The 14,882-nt window shown below is 44.2% G+C and overlaps 1 protein-coding gene across 2 annotated transcripts in view; it reads left to right on the top strand.

Annotated features, from left to right (window-relative positions):
* Nucleotides 1-296: 296 nt before the first annotated feature.
* Nucleotides 297-14,882, top strand: part of MPP7 (MAGUK p55 scaffold protein 7) — a 351,927-nt gene continuing 337,341 nt past the window's right edge. For both annotated transcript variants that reach the window (XM_079768452.1, XM_079768451.1), the window contains exon 1: nt 297-461. The gene's annotated coding sequence lies outside the window, so the exon portion shown is untranslated. The remainder of the gene's footprint in view (nt 462-14,882) is intronic.

Here is a 14,882-nt window from a genome sequence, read left to right as displayed (position 1 = left end):
TCCCCTCCGCCGAGGCCCGCCCCGCCCCTCCCCTCCCCTCTGCGGTGGCTCCGCCCCTCCCCTCCGCCGAGGCCCGCCCCGCCCCTCTGCCGTGGCTCCGCCCCTCCCCTCCGCCGTAGCTCCGCCCCTCCCCTCCGCCGAGGCCCGCCCCGCCCCTCCCCTCCCCTCTGCGGTGGCTCCGCCCCTCCCTTCCGCCGAGGCCCGCCCCTCCCCTCTGCGGTGGCTCCGCCGAGGCCCGCCCCGCCCCTCTGCCGTGGCTCCGCCCCGCGGAGGGCGGGGTGAGTGGCTACTCGCAGGGCTGGAGGTGGGGGCCGGCTCCTGCTGGGATCCGGCTTTCCGCGCCCGCGGCTTCTGTTTGTCCTCTGCAGCGGCGCTGTTGCGGTCTGTCTCATTGCCTCGGAGCCCGGGGCTGCAGGGGCCAGAGCGAGCACGCCCCCCGCGGCCACGGCAGCCCAGAGCAGGTAATGGGGCGCCGGGGCTGCAGTGCCGATGGGAGCACCCGGCCGGGTGCGGCGGGCGGTGGGATCTGCTCCCCCTGCTGCTCCGGCCGGAGGCGGCGGCGGGGACCCACCCCCCGAAGACACCCGCCCGCCTTCGGGCTCCTCCGCCCGAAGCGCGCCGGTACCTTGCGGAGAGGCGAGGTGGGGGCGGGGCCGGGAGAGGGGACCTGTGGGTGTGGGGCCTCGGCCGCTGCGGGCGGGACCCCATGGGGACCTCCCGGCGAGGCGGCTGGGCCCGGCGGAGGACGTGCAGGTGGAGGGAAAAACCGCGGAGTTGAGTCAGAGTCTCGCACCCCAGGGAAAGGACCCACTGATAGTAGCGATTAGCTACTCAATTTAATGAAAAGGCTTTTTTTTTTTTAATTGAGAAGGTATCTCTCCTTGGGTAGTGTTAATTACATTTTCTGGAGACAGGCGCTCTGCAGCGAGATTTACACATTAACATCGCTTACTTCTTTTAAATGAACGTGAACTAGTTTGAGGGCTTTTTCTCAGGTGACAAGTAGACAGAAGCGGGGTGACTCACCTTGGTCTGCCCTGAAGTGGGGAGCGGCGCGATAGCCACCCGGGGGAGGAATGCCGATGAGGGAGGAATGATTGTGGGGTGGAACCTGGTTTCTGTCCCTCAGCGGTAAGAGTAGAATGACTCCTTTTTTCTCTTTATAATTTTTTATATTTTTAAAATGTTTTTTTTATTGATTTTTAAAGAGAGAGAGGAAGGGAGAGGTATAGAGAGCTATAGAAACATCCGTGAGAAACATCATCCATCGCTGCCTTCTGTACGCCTCCTACCCGGCATCGAGCCCAAAGCCCGGGTGTGTGTCCTGACCGGGAATCGAACCAGCGACCTCGTTTCATGGGTTGACGCTCAACCGCTGAGCCACACCGGCGGGTTTTTCTAATTTTTTAAAACATTTCAAATTTGTTTTGTTTTTTTTAAAAGTCCTCTTTAAAAACAGTCTCAGGGTTTTAGGGATGCACCTGCTACTCATGCAGACAAGTCCTAACCAATTATCTTATTTGATTTACTTATAAAGGAGCACTTTGAATCACTCTTACTTTTTCTTTGACGTGTTTAATATATCCTTTTTCATTCCCCACTTGTTCACAAGAGCAATGGTGAAGGTCTCCAAGTTTTAGCAATAACAATGGCACAGTGAGGACTCTTGAAGCAGGCCCCCCCCCCCCCCCGCCCCCCGCGCGCCTTTCCAGGTGCATGCTCTTATACAAACCAGTTTTTTCCATTTAGTTCTTTTAATTGAGAAGCTCAAAGCATGGTGTAAAATAATTTTAGTATCCTCCTCCTCTCCGGGAGGCAGGTAGTATTTATCATGCTTATTTTACAGATACGTAAACTCAATGCCCTAAAGATGAAAGGCGCTCTGCCCCAGGTTACTTGACTCCTGCTCGATTTTGTACCTGTAATGGATTTAATCCAGGACCCAGCAAGGTCCCCACCATCAAGTAAGCTTCTGCATACCCATTTGATCACATGGATGTGAGTCAGAGATGGAGATGGTTATTTCCCAGTGAAGAAACACTGTCCTTTTCTTTTTCACCTGAGGTTGCAGATAGTCTGAATCACACCACGAAGGTATTTTTTCACACAGGCAAAACCAAACCAAACAAAACTGAGTGGTGCTAGGTGAAAATCTTTTATTTTAAATTTCCGGAGATGTTCCAAATTAGAGAACCTTATTTATGTTTGCATCAGTGGACTTCAGCAGTGTTTTTAAATTTGAATTGAATTAATATGCATAAGGCAAATAAAAATGAAGTGTAATGTATTTTGGTCAAAGTTTATGACTTTGTTTCTGTTAATTTGGTAGAAAGGTTGAAAATGTAAAAATCATTTCTTCCTTAATCAGAATAAATCAAGGAAGGGAGTGTAGTGTTAATGGAGAGTAGTATTAGGTGATTATTTGGGAGGAACCTTTAGAATGATGTCATGGCTTGGGGCATTATGTTAAATTTATTAGTCATCAAGAACGTGGAAATGTCTTATGAATATCTGAATGAAACAGATTTAATCGTGAAATAATCTCTTGTTTTCATGGTAAATGCATCTGTTGCATGTACCATGTATGTTTTGACATAATTGACTTATGTAGGATATTAAGCACCCAAGCCCTGTCATCTACCTCTGATTCTTTGTGTTTTTTTCTAGCACCAAAGGAAAAATTTCCATAAAGAAACCTTTATCATCTGTCAATTTGTATGGAAAATGAGTCCTGTCTTCTGGTGGTCATAGCTTTCTTGAAGTGTGGGAAATTGCAAGAAGATTTAGACTTTTTATAAAATAGTTGCTCGTGTTCTTAACATAGTATCTCTGCCCTTTATCGACTTCCACCAGATGGTGCACTGGGTAATGCTTTTTGGAGAGTTCAATCAGATTTTTTTTTTTTCTGATAGCATTTCACTGACAAAGGTACAAATGTCCTACAGCTGATTCTGTTGTAATTGCACTTCAGAGAGAATTGCAGTCCGTGGTTTAAGTCAGTTTTATTAAATGAGATTATTTGGATGGAAGAAAACAACAGCTTGATTTAAAGTGAAGGAAATTGTTGGTAATTTTAGAAATAACTTCTACTAAAAAGCTCTCTGGTTCTTCTTGTGGTCAGGAACCCGGACAAGAATGTGGATTTATTGGTCCTTATCAGGCATGTAGAAGTTTTTTTCCCTTGAACGCTCATTTATATCTTTCTTATCCAAGGAGAGCATGGTTATCACCCTGCTTCACTTATGAACCCTGCTGATGGTAGGAGCTCTCTCTCAAGCTTGCTTGTTCCAAGGACAGCTTGGTGAGGTTGTTAGAGAAGGGAGATGAGAAAACATAGCTGTTGCTTTGATAAGAAGCAGTACCCATTTTAGGCAAACTTGCATATACATGGCTCTCTATTGCTCCAGATTGAGAACTTGAGTTGGGGGAGAAAAGAGGGCTGTTGGTCTAAATATTGATTCGGAAAGAGATAGGATGCTATAAAGGGCTGGTCTAGGTAAGGGACATGGACAACTTTAGCACTTCTTTGCTGTAGTATATATGGTAAAACCATCTGGTTAGCTTTACTCATGACAAAAACATGCTCTTTGAAAGACAGTGCCTATATATGTTTACTGAAAACAATTTGAATCTTGAGAAATATTTGAGTGTTGTAACTTTTTTTGACAAATAGAGGTTTGTTGAAGTGGTGTAAAAATTTGGAGTTGAACCACGGATACAAAGTATTATGGAACTGTGGACCAAGATTGTCAAGCTTCTACTGCTGATAATCACAATGGTTTTTTCCTCTTCCTAATACAGCTCTGGTTTAACTTGTGGAGATTCTGTTGGATCTCTGTGTTCTGTTCATGTTTTGAATCTAGCTCAGTTCCTGGTAAGACCCATCAGTGTAGACTTCTTTTTTGGATTGTCTAATCAGAGTACGTACAGAGTAGGTGTTTTGTCAAATTTAGGGGAGGAGTTACTGTAATGTTGGCAATGAGGAAATGAATTAATGTTATTTTGATATGTTTAGAGGCATTTTGAATAGAATCGAAATTTTGCATTTTGGAGTTTTCAAAATGGTGATCATTTAACATGCATGCAATTAAGTTGAATATGAAAACTTTAGACCAGTGATTCTCAAACTTTAGCTTGCCTCCCAATCACCTGGAGGGCACTTTAAAAGTTAGGTTGCACCCTAACTGGTTTGGCTCAGTGGATAGAGCGTTGGCCTGCGGACTCAGGGGTCCCAGGTTAGATTCCCGTCAAGGGCATGTACCTTGGTTGGGGGCACATACCCAGTAGGGAGTGTGCAGGAGGCAGCTGATCGATGTTTCTCTCTCATCAATGTTTCTAACTCTCTATCCCTCTCCCTTACTCTCTGTAAAAAATCAATAAAACATATTAAAAATGAATAAATAAAAGTTAGTTGCTAATTCAGTAGGTCTGGGGGTGGGCCCTGAGATTTTGCACTTTTAATACATTCCCAGGTAACAGTGATGCTGCTGGTCCGGGGACCACCCTTTGAAAACCACTGAGAAGACTCCAGGGGGAATACGAGTGCAGTGGTTAAGAATATAGGCTTTGAAGTTTGAAAGGTCTGGATTTGAATCCCTGCTCTGCCACTTACTAAATCTTTGACTTCAGGCAAATTATTTTTACCTGATTTCTCATTTCTTTCTTTTTCTTTTAAAATTTATCTCTATGTTGAAAGTATTACAGATGTCCCCTTTTTGTTTTCTCATTTCTAAAGGGGAAATAATATACTATTATGTTGCTGTGAGTATTGAGTGAACACAAATGTGTATAAAAGCTTCTAGAACAGTGCCTGGCAGGTTGCAAACATGCAAAAAATGTTGGCTTTTAATCATAAAAATCAATGAATGTATGAAAAAAATAGGATCGCGAATCTGGGAAAGATACATGAGTACTCAATTTCTACTTAACAAATGAAGCAAAAGTTGGTGGATCCTAGTAATTTTCCAGAAACATTGTTTAGAGACATAGAACATTTACATGCGTGGTGCCTTTACCCCCTAAAAAGCATGAATTCTGTGGTCAAAATGAGTTGGATTCATGCAGTAATCATTGTAGTCCACACTTTATATAACGGGAGCTTTAAATGTTCCTGAGAGTTTAGTTGCAGGAAATACCTAAAAGTCATCTTCAGAACATAGTATATCACCTGTGATATGATGACTTTATATGTGATAACTCTGAATGCAGTTCTTGGAGATGTCTTGGCTCAGCTTGCTGAATGCCTGGTTAATTATCTTTTCTTTAAAATTGATTTTGAGAGAGAGAGCGAGAGCGAGAGAGAGAGGGAGATAAGAGACTGAAAGATAGAGTTAAGAGAAAAGAGAAACATAGGTTTGTTGTTCCACTTATTTGTGCATTCATTGGTTGCTTCCTTATGTGCCTTGACTGAAATGGAACTCGCAACCTTGGCGTATCAGGACGATGCCCCAACCAACTGAGTTACCCAGCCAGGGCAATGCCTGGTTAATTTTCTTTCTGCTCATCTGAGTGCCAACTCCTTGTTGGCAATCCTCTGAAAAGTTGCACCCCTCCTTCCCATTATTCCTGTCACAATCACTCATTATATATCTGCTGTGGTACCTATTACACTCTTATCATAATTTTGTTTAATGTTTATTGTTTCCTTGGCTAGAATGTAAATTCTATGGGCAAGGACCTGATCTTGGCTATTTTGTTCCCAACATAGTACTTGGTGTAGAGCAGTGGTCCTCAAACTTTTTAAACAGGGGGTCAGTTCACTGTCCCTCAGACCGTTGGAGGGCCGGACTATAGTTTAAAAAAAAACTATGAACAAATTCCTATGCACAGTGCACATATCTTATTTTGAAGTAAAAAAACAAAACGGCAAAAACACCCGCATGTGGCCCACGGGCCATAGTTTGAGGACGCCTGGTGTAGAGGGACTTAATACATATTGAAGGAATGTATGAGGTGGGGACCTCCTGTTGTGTGTCCCCCCCTCACCCCCCCAAATCAGATGTGCAGACTTGAGTGGATGCTGAGTTTGTTAGATAAGACAAGGGTCTCATGTCTGGGCATTTCTTAATAAATGCTCTTCTTTAAATGTTAAAATATAGCACAGTATTTTGCAGACCAGCTGTAAACAGAATGAGCTTGACAGAAACTCAACCCATAAACATAGCCAACTACAATGTAATTGACTAAATCGTGTAGGGAAGCAATGGCTAAGCTTCCCTTCTTGCTTGCTGCAAGTAAAAGAAAATTATTTTGGGGCAACCACATCTCGTTCTTGAATAGAGCAGCCCAAGCTAGTGGTGAACCCATTCAGCTAGGTAACAAGTTCATGGCCCACTATCATTATTGGTACATGGAAAGCCTGCCATTTTATGGTATCTTTGACCTTAATCTCCTATCCGCATGCATGTTCCCTCTTCCCTGCACAGGGCCCTCTCAGATATATATACATAACTAGAAGCCCGGTGCACGAAATTCATGCACGGTGGGGGGTTGTCCCTCAGCCTAGCCTGTACCCTCTCCAATCTGGGACATCCCTCTCACAATCCAGGACTGCTGGCTCCCAACTGCTTGCCTGCCTGCCTTCCTGATTGCCCCTAACCGCTTCTGCCTACCAGCCTGATCACCCCCTAACCACTCCGCTGCCAGCCTGGTTGATGCTTAACTGCTCCCCTGCCAGCCTGTTTGCCCCCAACTTCCCTCCTCTGCCAGCCTGGTCACCCCTAACTGCCCTCTCCTGCAGGGTTGATCACCTCCAACTGCCCTCCCTTGCAAGCCTGGTCCCTCTCAACTGCCCTCCCTTGCAGGTCTGGTCCCTCACAACTGCCCTCCTTTGCAGGCCGGGTGCCTCACAACTGCCCTCTCCTGCTGGCCATCTTGTAGTGGCCATCTTGTGTCCACATGGGGGCAGGATCTTTGACCACATGGGGGCAGCTATATTGTGTGTTGCAGTGATGATCAATCTGTATATTACTCTTTTATTAGATAGGATAGAGGCCTGGTGCACGGGTGGGGGCCAGCTGGTTTGCCCTGAAGGGTGTCACAGATAAGGGTGGGGGTTCCCTTGGGGTGTGGGGCGGCCTGAGCAAGGGGCCTGTGGTGGTTTGCAGGCCGGCCACGCCCCCTGGCGACCCAAGCGGAGGCCCTGGTATCTGGAATTTATTTTCCTTCTACAATTGAAACTTTGTAGCCTGGAGCGGAGCCAAGCCTGCTGTTCCCTCTGGGGCAGCAGCCATTTCTGTGGCAGTTAATTCACCTTCTACAATTGAAACTTTGTAGCCTTAAGTGGGTGAGCCCAGCCAGGGTGTGCGGAAAGCTTTGCTTCCCCTGTTACCGCCAGCAACCCTGGCCTGCTCTCTCAAGCTCCATTCTGCCGCCATTTGTTTGAATTTGTTTACCTTCTATAATTGAAACTTTGTAGCTTGAGTGGAGGCTTAGGCCTGCAACGGCTATGGAAAGCTTGGCTTGCTCTGTTACCTGGGAAACCTTGCTCTCTGTGGCTGTAGCCATCTTGGATTGGGGTTAATTTGCATACACGCCCTGATTGGCTGGTGGGCGTGGCTTGGCTGGTGGGCATGGCTTATGTAGCAGAGTGATGGTTAATTTGCATATTACCATTTTATTAGAGAGGATTTCATCAAATACTGCCAGAGTATCTGGAATGGCTGTGCTAGTTTACATTCTTGCCTGCTGTTATCCCCACACTCTTACTGGCACTTGATATTTTCTGACCTTAACATTTTTTTTTCCAATCTGATGTAGCAGATGGAGTGATGTTACTGTTCTTATTTGCAGTTCTCTGATTACTAATGCAATTGAGTACCTATCATATGTTTATTAGCTGTGTGGGTTTCTCTTTGTGTGAATTGGTATTTTTATGTTCTTTCCCTCTTGTAGCATAGATAGTGGCCTCTTGATAACTTTAGTACCTTAAAGGGAATTCATCTTGCCATGGTTGGTGTATGTAAGTGGTTAGAGCATTGGCCTGTGCACCTACGGATCTCGGGTTTGATTACTGATATGTCTCTCTCACATTGATGTTCTCTCCTTCTTTCCCTCCCCACCACCCCTCGCTCCCTTCCAGTCTCTAAAAATCAATGGAAAAAAGTATTCTTGGATGAGGATTAAAAAAAAAAAAAAGGATTTCATCTTTAGTTTCACCTTTAATTGGAAGATTTCATTTTTTAAATTGAATTTATTTTTATTATGACTTCTTTGGTTTTGAAAACTTGAGAAATAAGCACAGACTTCTCTTCTTAGCCTTGGTAAGGTAGCTGTCACCGATGGTATATAGTTCTTAATTCCAAACAGTTAGAGTTGTGTATATTGAGGTTTTTAAATTAAAAATTTGAATTATTTTTGTCACGCTTTTCCAACATAAGTTATGTGTAAAGACTCTGGTTAGTTGAAAGCCATCATATGTTTGGAAAAACAAAGTGGAAATTGTGCACTTGAACTATGAATTTAAAAAAATGTATTGAAGTATATTCTACCTGGAAAAATGCGTATCCTACATACATATATAGTAGGGATGCATATATCCTAAGTGTGCAGCTCACTGAATTTTCACAAATCAGACACACTTTTGTAATCAGCACTCAGATGAAGAGACAGAATATTAGCAGGACCCCAGAGACCAACCTTATGCTCATTTCCATGACCCCAAGTTGTAACAGCTGGAATAAAAGTGGTGGTAGTTTGTGGTCTTGGTCTCTCATTTGGCTCCCCAATTGGGCTCCCAAATTTTGGTGTTTTGTTTCAAGGGGAAATCAAAGAAAAAGGCCATGTCCAAGAGCTCAATTGAATAAGTACAGCTTTGACCTGTGAACTCCAAACATTGGTGTTGTGGTTTTCAAACTTTTGATTTTAGTACTACTTCACACTCCTGAAAATTATTAAAGATTGTTGTTTATGTTGGGTTATATCTATCAATATTTCCTGAATTAGAAATTAAGACAGGAAAAATTAGAGTATTCATTAAAAAATAACAACCCCATTATATGTAAACATTAACACTTCTTTATGGAAAAAGAGCTACAGTATTAAAAGTAAGTGAAAAGAGTGGCATTGTTTTACATTTTTGTAACTTTTTAAAATGTCTGGCTTAATAGAAGACAGCTGGATTCTTGTATCTGTTTGTGCATTCAATCTGTTGTGATTTATTGTTTGGCTGAAATAAATGAAGAAAGTCCACCTCATAAAGACCTTCATTTGGAAAAACAACTTCTTATTACAATTGGCCTTGAAATTATAATTAAATAAGAATTTGTTTTAATGGAATTTTTTATTTTTAGATAATTGTGGATATTCTCTTTGATATTACACCAAAACTCTGCAAGTGACAATTTCGTAAAGTTGCAGAGTGGAATCTGAACCCATATCAATAAACTTGTCTCACTATGTTACATTTAAATCTACTGGTCTGTCTTGCACTTTGACTCTTTTTATACACATGCATGATTTTGAAAATATTGATTCACAGAATTACATAAATCTTTCAAATGTTGGCTCATTTTATGGTACCATTTGAAAAAAATCACTAGTGACCCGTTAGAATTTTTTTTTTTTATCCTCACCTGAGGATAGTTTTCCCATTGATTTTTTTTTTTTTTTTTAGAGAGTGGAAGGGGGTGATGAGGGGCGAGAAAGAGAAACATCGAAGTGAGAGATACATCGATTAGTTGCCTCCCATATTTCCTGTGAGTAGTAATCAGATCTTGATTTGACTGTTTCTATTTTTTGGTAAAACTGCTTCAAAGGTGGTGACATGTACCCTTAGCTACAGTCATGCAATGTTGATCGACTCTCTTTTTTGTGATGTTCATGGCCATTGATCCATTATCCATTGTTTAGATCCATATTTTATGAGGTTTTACAAAATGATGACATTTTAATTATTATTTTTTTTCATTAGAATATATAATATATATTGTAATCCTCACCTGAGGATATTTTTCCCATTGATTTTTAGAGAGAGTCGAAGGGAGGTGGCGGGGGGCAGGGGGTGGTGGTGGTGGTGGGAGACGTGCCCTTGACCGGGAATGAAACCTGAGACCCTTCTGTGCAAGTGCTGGCACTCTAACCATTAGCAACACTGGCCAGGGCGAGAATATCTTTTTTAAAGAGAAAATATGTTATTTGAGATGAAGTTAGTATAGAAAAGGCCGGTAAAATGTTCGATTTCTAAAAAATCAGTTTCAACATGATGAGACTACAGGACAAGTCTGTTCAGGATGAATAAACTTTTTCTTTTTGGGGCGGTGCTTTTACTGGACCCCTTTCAGCCTGGGACTCTTCACAGCACCCTGCTGCTGCTGCTGCCCACCCTCCAGCTCTGTTCAGTGGCCTGTGGGAAGGAGGGAGGGTGGGCAGAAGCTTGGGGCTGGAGACAGATCATCAGCTCTCCCTATCTGCATAGAGCTGGCTCAAGGGCCGCCAGGCCAGTGCCCCACAGATCCAAGGCACTGGGGACAGCCCCTCACAACCAGCCCTCAGCTAGCTAAGTGTCCAACATGTGCCCATTGCCCAGCCATGGGCCATGCGTGGGGATCGTCCTGGGTCTCTGAGCCGCCCCATTCTACTGCTGCAGACACTTTTGAGCCACCTGCCATTCACTCTAGTCCAGTTCCTCCATGTTGCTGCAAATGTTCATCCTTCCATGAGGAAGTGTTTTTCCAGCGTGGAGTTGAGTTTCACCCGCTTGCTGGCCTGATCCCACATACCCTGCCACTGGCTCAGGGACAGGGCTGCCAGCATGTCCTGGGGATGGGTGCAGACCAGGCCAACTCGGTTCTCCAGTTAAGCCCACGAGTTTTTAGGTGGCATTCAGAACCTATCTTGCCCTAGCCACTCGTTCAAGACAGGGCCACAACTTGGGGGCACTAGCAGCTGCGGGGTGCACGGAAGTCAGCGGTCGGTGTAGGGACTGGGGGCCATGCATGCCAATGAGAGAAACACAGGCTCCCCTGCACGAGGTAGCTCGTCTCCACTCCCTTCCCTTGTTTTCTTGCACTGTTTTTTGTAAGTAAGTCAAAAGGAAACTGTTAATAGAAAAATCCTTTTGTCATATTTTGGAAGTAGGTTAAATCATTTGAAAAAAATTTATGGTGGATATATCTTGGTTTTATTAAAGAAATTGGAATTTGAAAAAATTAAAACAGGATTTTTTTCTTGCCTCTAGAGTGATATATTTATTGCATGTAATTATCCTTTAATGTAGCTTACATTGCATTCTGAGAGCAGACTTGAGAATATATCAGGTGTCCTTGACTTCAAGGTGCTTATAGTGTAATAAAATAGGTGAAAAGTTGACCTTTATTTTATATGTTTACTAGAAGCCCAGTGCACGAAATTCGTGCACGGCGGGGGGTTGTCCCTCAGCCCAGCCTGCACCCTCTCCAATCTGGGACTCCTGGAGTGATGTCGGACATCCCTCTCACAATCCAGGACTGCTGGCTCCCAACTGCTTGCCTGCCTGCCTTCCTGATTGCCCCTAACCGCTTCTGCCTGCCAGCCTGATCACCCCCTAACCACTCCGCTGCCAGCCTGGTTGATGCTTAACTGCTCCCCTGCCAGCCTGTTTGCCCCCAGCTTCTCTCCTCTGCCGGCCTGGTCACCCCTAACTGCCCTCTCCTGCAGGGTTGATCACCTCCAACTGCCCTCCCTTGCAGTCTTGGTCCCTCTCAACTGCCCTCCCTTACAGGCTGGGTGCCTCCCAACTGCCCTCTCCTGCTGGCCATCTTGTGGTGGCCATCTTGTGTCCACATGGGGGCAGGATCTTTGACCACATGAGGGCAGCTATATTGTGTGTTGCAGTGATGATCAATCTGCATATTACTCTTTTATTAGATAGGATAGAGGCCTGGTGCACGGGTGGGGGCCAGCTGGTTTGCCCTGAAGGGTGTCCCGGATCAGGGTGAGGTTCCCTTGGGGCGTGGGGCGGCCTGAGCGAGGGGCCTGTGGTGGTTTGCAGGCCAGCCACGCCCCCTGGCGACCCAAGCGGAGGCCCTGGTATTTGGAATTTATTTTTCTTCTACAATTGAAACTTTGTAGCCTGGAGCGGAGCCAAGCCTGGGGCTCCCTCCGGGGCGGCAGCCATTTTCTGTGGCAGTTAATTCACCTTCTACAATTGAAACTTTGTAGCCTTAAGCGGGTGAGCCTGGCCAGGGTGTGCGGAAAGCTTTGCTTCCCCTGTTGCCGCCGGCAACCCTGGCCTGCTCTCTCAAGCTCCATTCTGCTGCCATTTGTTTGAATTTGTTTACCTTCTATAATTGAAACTTTGTAGCTTGAGTGGAGGCTTAGGCCTGCAACTATGGAAAGCTTGGCTTGCTCTGTTACCTGGGAAACCTTGCTCTCTGTGGCTGTAGCCATCTTGGATTAGGGTTAATTTGCATACTCGCCCTGATTGGCTGGTGGGCATGGCTTGGCTGGTGGGCGTGGCTTATGTAGCGGAGTGATGGTTAATTTGCATATTACCATTTTATTAGAGAGGATTACTGGCATTCTGTGGGTTGAATGATAAAAGTAATATTTATTACGGCATTTTCCCTGCTTTAAAATTTATAATGTTGAGAAATGGATGATGGAAAATAAAGCTTTCTTTGGAAGAAAGGAAAGCAGTAGGTGAAACTGATTTGGGGGGAACAAGTCAAATGGAAGTAGGGTATCTGTTGGAATTAGTGTGAGAGAAAAAGGGAAAGCAGTCATTAAACCACAGACTTGGCACCCTGATTTCCTGCTAGGATGACTGACTTAAAACAGGTCCTTCTGCTTCAGGCCAGACCTGTTTTAAGCCACTCCTCCTCCCTCCCTGAATTCCTTCTCATAATTTGAGTGATTGCTGAATACATAGTACTTAGTACCCAGACAATGAAAGCTATGTAAACATCTGTGTATATTTGTGAAACCCCTACTGGGGACTGGTTAACGGGATGATCAGCAGTAGGATTCTCCTAACATGGGTTTCCCAATACTCTTCCTTTCCTGTGTATTTCAGAATGGTATCTCTTCAGTAAAGCACTTTATTTCATTATTGGGGCACATACTATTAAACTGACCACCAAGATCTGTTCAGTTATTTTTCAGTGTCTTAACACTTAATAAATGATAAGTGATTTTGGATGTTGTTCTTATTTTTTTGATTGATTTCAGAGAGGATGGGAAAGGGAGAGAGAGAGAGAGAGAAATATCAGTGATGAGAGAGAATCATTGATTGGCTGCCTCCTGCACGCCCCCTACTGGGGATTGAGCCTGCAACTCCGGCATGTGCCCTTGACCAGAATTGAACCCAGGACCCTCAGTCCGCAGGCTGACGTTCTATCCAGTGAGCCAAACCAGCTAGGGCTGGCTGTTGTTCTTGATGTTTCTAATCTCCACAGGAGTCTAGAACTGAGTAATGAAATTTCCCTTACTTTTCCATATGAAACTTAAAATATCCTCGGGATCCAGTGAATAGTATAGCAAGACTGCTTATCATAATAGACGTTTTTCTGTCTGAGAATAATATAGGGCTTAATAAAAGCTTTGGAATGCTGTACCAGATGGGAAGAGGCTGGAGTTTATAGAAAATAACTACCATTTGTTGATCCCCTACTATATGCCAGGCACTGTGCATAGATATTCATGTTTAATTCTCATAGCAGCCCTTTGAGTATTGTCATTTGACAAATGGAGGAAACCAAGCATGGAGAAGTTAAATACTTTGCACTGAGTCATATGACTATGAAGTGGTAAAGCCACGATTCAGACCCAGGCTACTCATTCTCCTTATGTCAGAGACCAGTGTGGGGAGACAATTAGATGATTCGAATTCATATTGGAATTTTTTTCTCTTTTATATATCTTTAGTTTTTCTTTCTTTGGCTCCCCATCTTAATCTAGACAGGCACAAGTCTCACATACTTTTGTCAGTGCTCAGAAATTTTTCCACTACAGTGTCCCCCCAAGGACAGAAGTTTGCCCAGGAAAAGTCTGAAGGACACATCAAAAGTAGCCCACTGTAACCATAAAATTGTTCCTAAGTTTTATGTTAATCCAATAGGTTAAAAATCACTTTCCGTTGCGGGAAATTGACACTCCAGAAAAATATGTCCTTTTTATGCCCACCCTTGAAATTCCACAATATACCTTAGTTTGGGACACAAGTCTATAGGACTTTGTAGTGATATTATGATCAAACCTGGAGTTTAGATAATTCCTTGTGTTGGTAGAGTGGGGGTCAGTTGGCAAGGAGGTCATTGACATAGTACAGATGGACAAAGGTAAGGGGTAGAACTGAGGAATAGGAGCTGGTGGGGCAGGGATGGATTTCGTAGAGATATGGGGCGAAGGATGGAATAGATTTGGTAAATGGATATTGGAGAGCAAACTGTTTCTCAGACAGTTTGCTGCCTTCTTGGTTTCTGCCACTGGCTTTTCTTCTTGCTCCTGTCCCATAACTGGGAGTATCTTAAATCCTTGTCTCATTTATTCAGGATCCCATCCTCCAAAGTTAGTTCTCTGTCCCATTGACTGGGAATCGAACCCATGACCCTTTGGTGCACGGGCCAACGGTCCAACCATGGAACCACACTGACCAGGGCTATATTACTTTTTTATATCTTATTCCTAAAACTATCAAGTCTAGAGTTGGAGCATAGTAATATTTTCTTTTTATTTATCTTTGTCCTCTTAGTTTAAGGGATTTTAGCAGTTGCTAAGTTGAATCTCTCTTTTTTTAAAATCCTCACCCAAGGATATTTCTTCCATTGATTTCTAGAGAGAGTGGAAGGGAGGGAGGGAGGAGGAGGAGGAGGAGGAGAGAGAGAGAAACATTGATGTGAGAGAGACATATCGATTGGTTGCATCCTGCACTTGCCCCCACCATGGCTGGGAACCTGCAACCGAGG

This window comes from Cnephaeus nilssonii, assembly GCF_951640355.1.
Source record: "Cnephaeus nilssonii genome assembly, chromosome: 4".
NCBI lineage: Eukaryota > Metazoa > Chordata > Mammalia > Chiroptera > Vespertilionidae > Cnephaeus > Cnephaeus nilssonii.
Note: the sequence above shows the minus strand (reverse complement) of the source record. Positions and strands in the feature narration are given on the sequence as shown.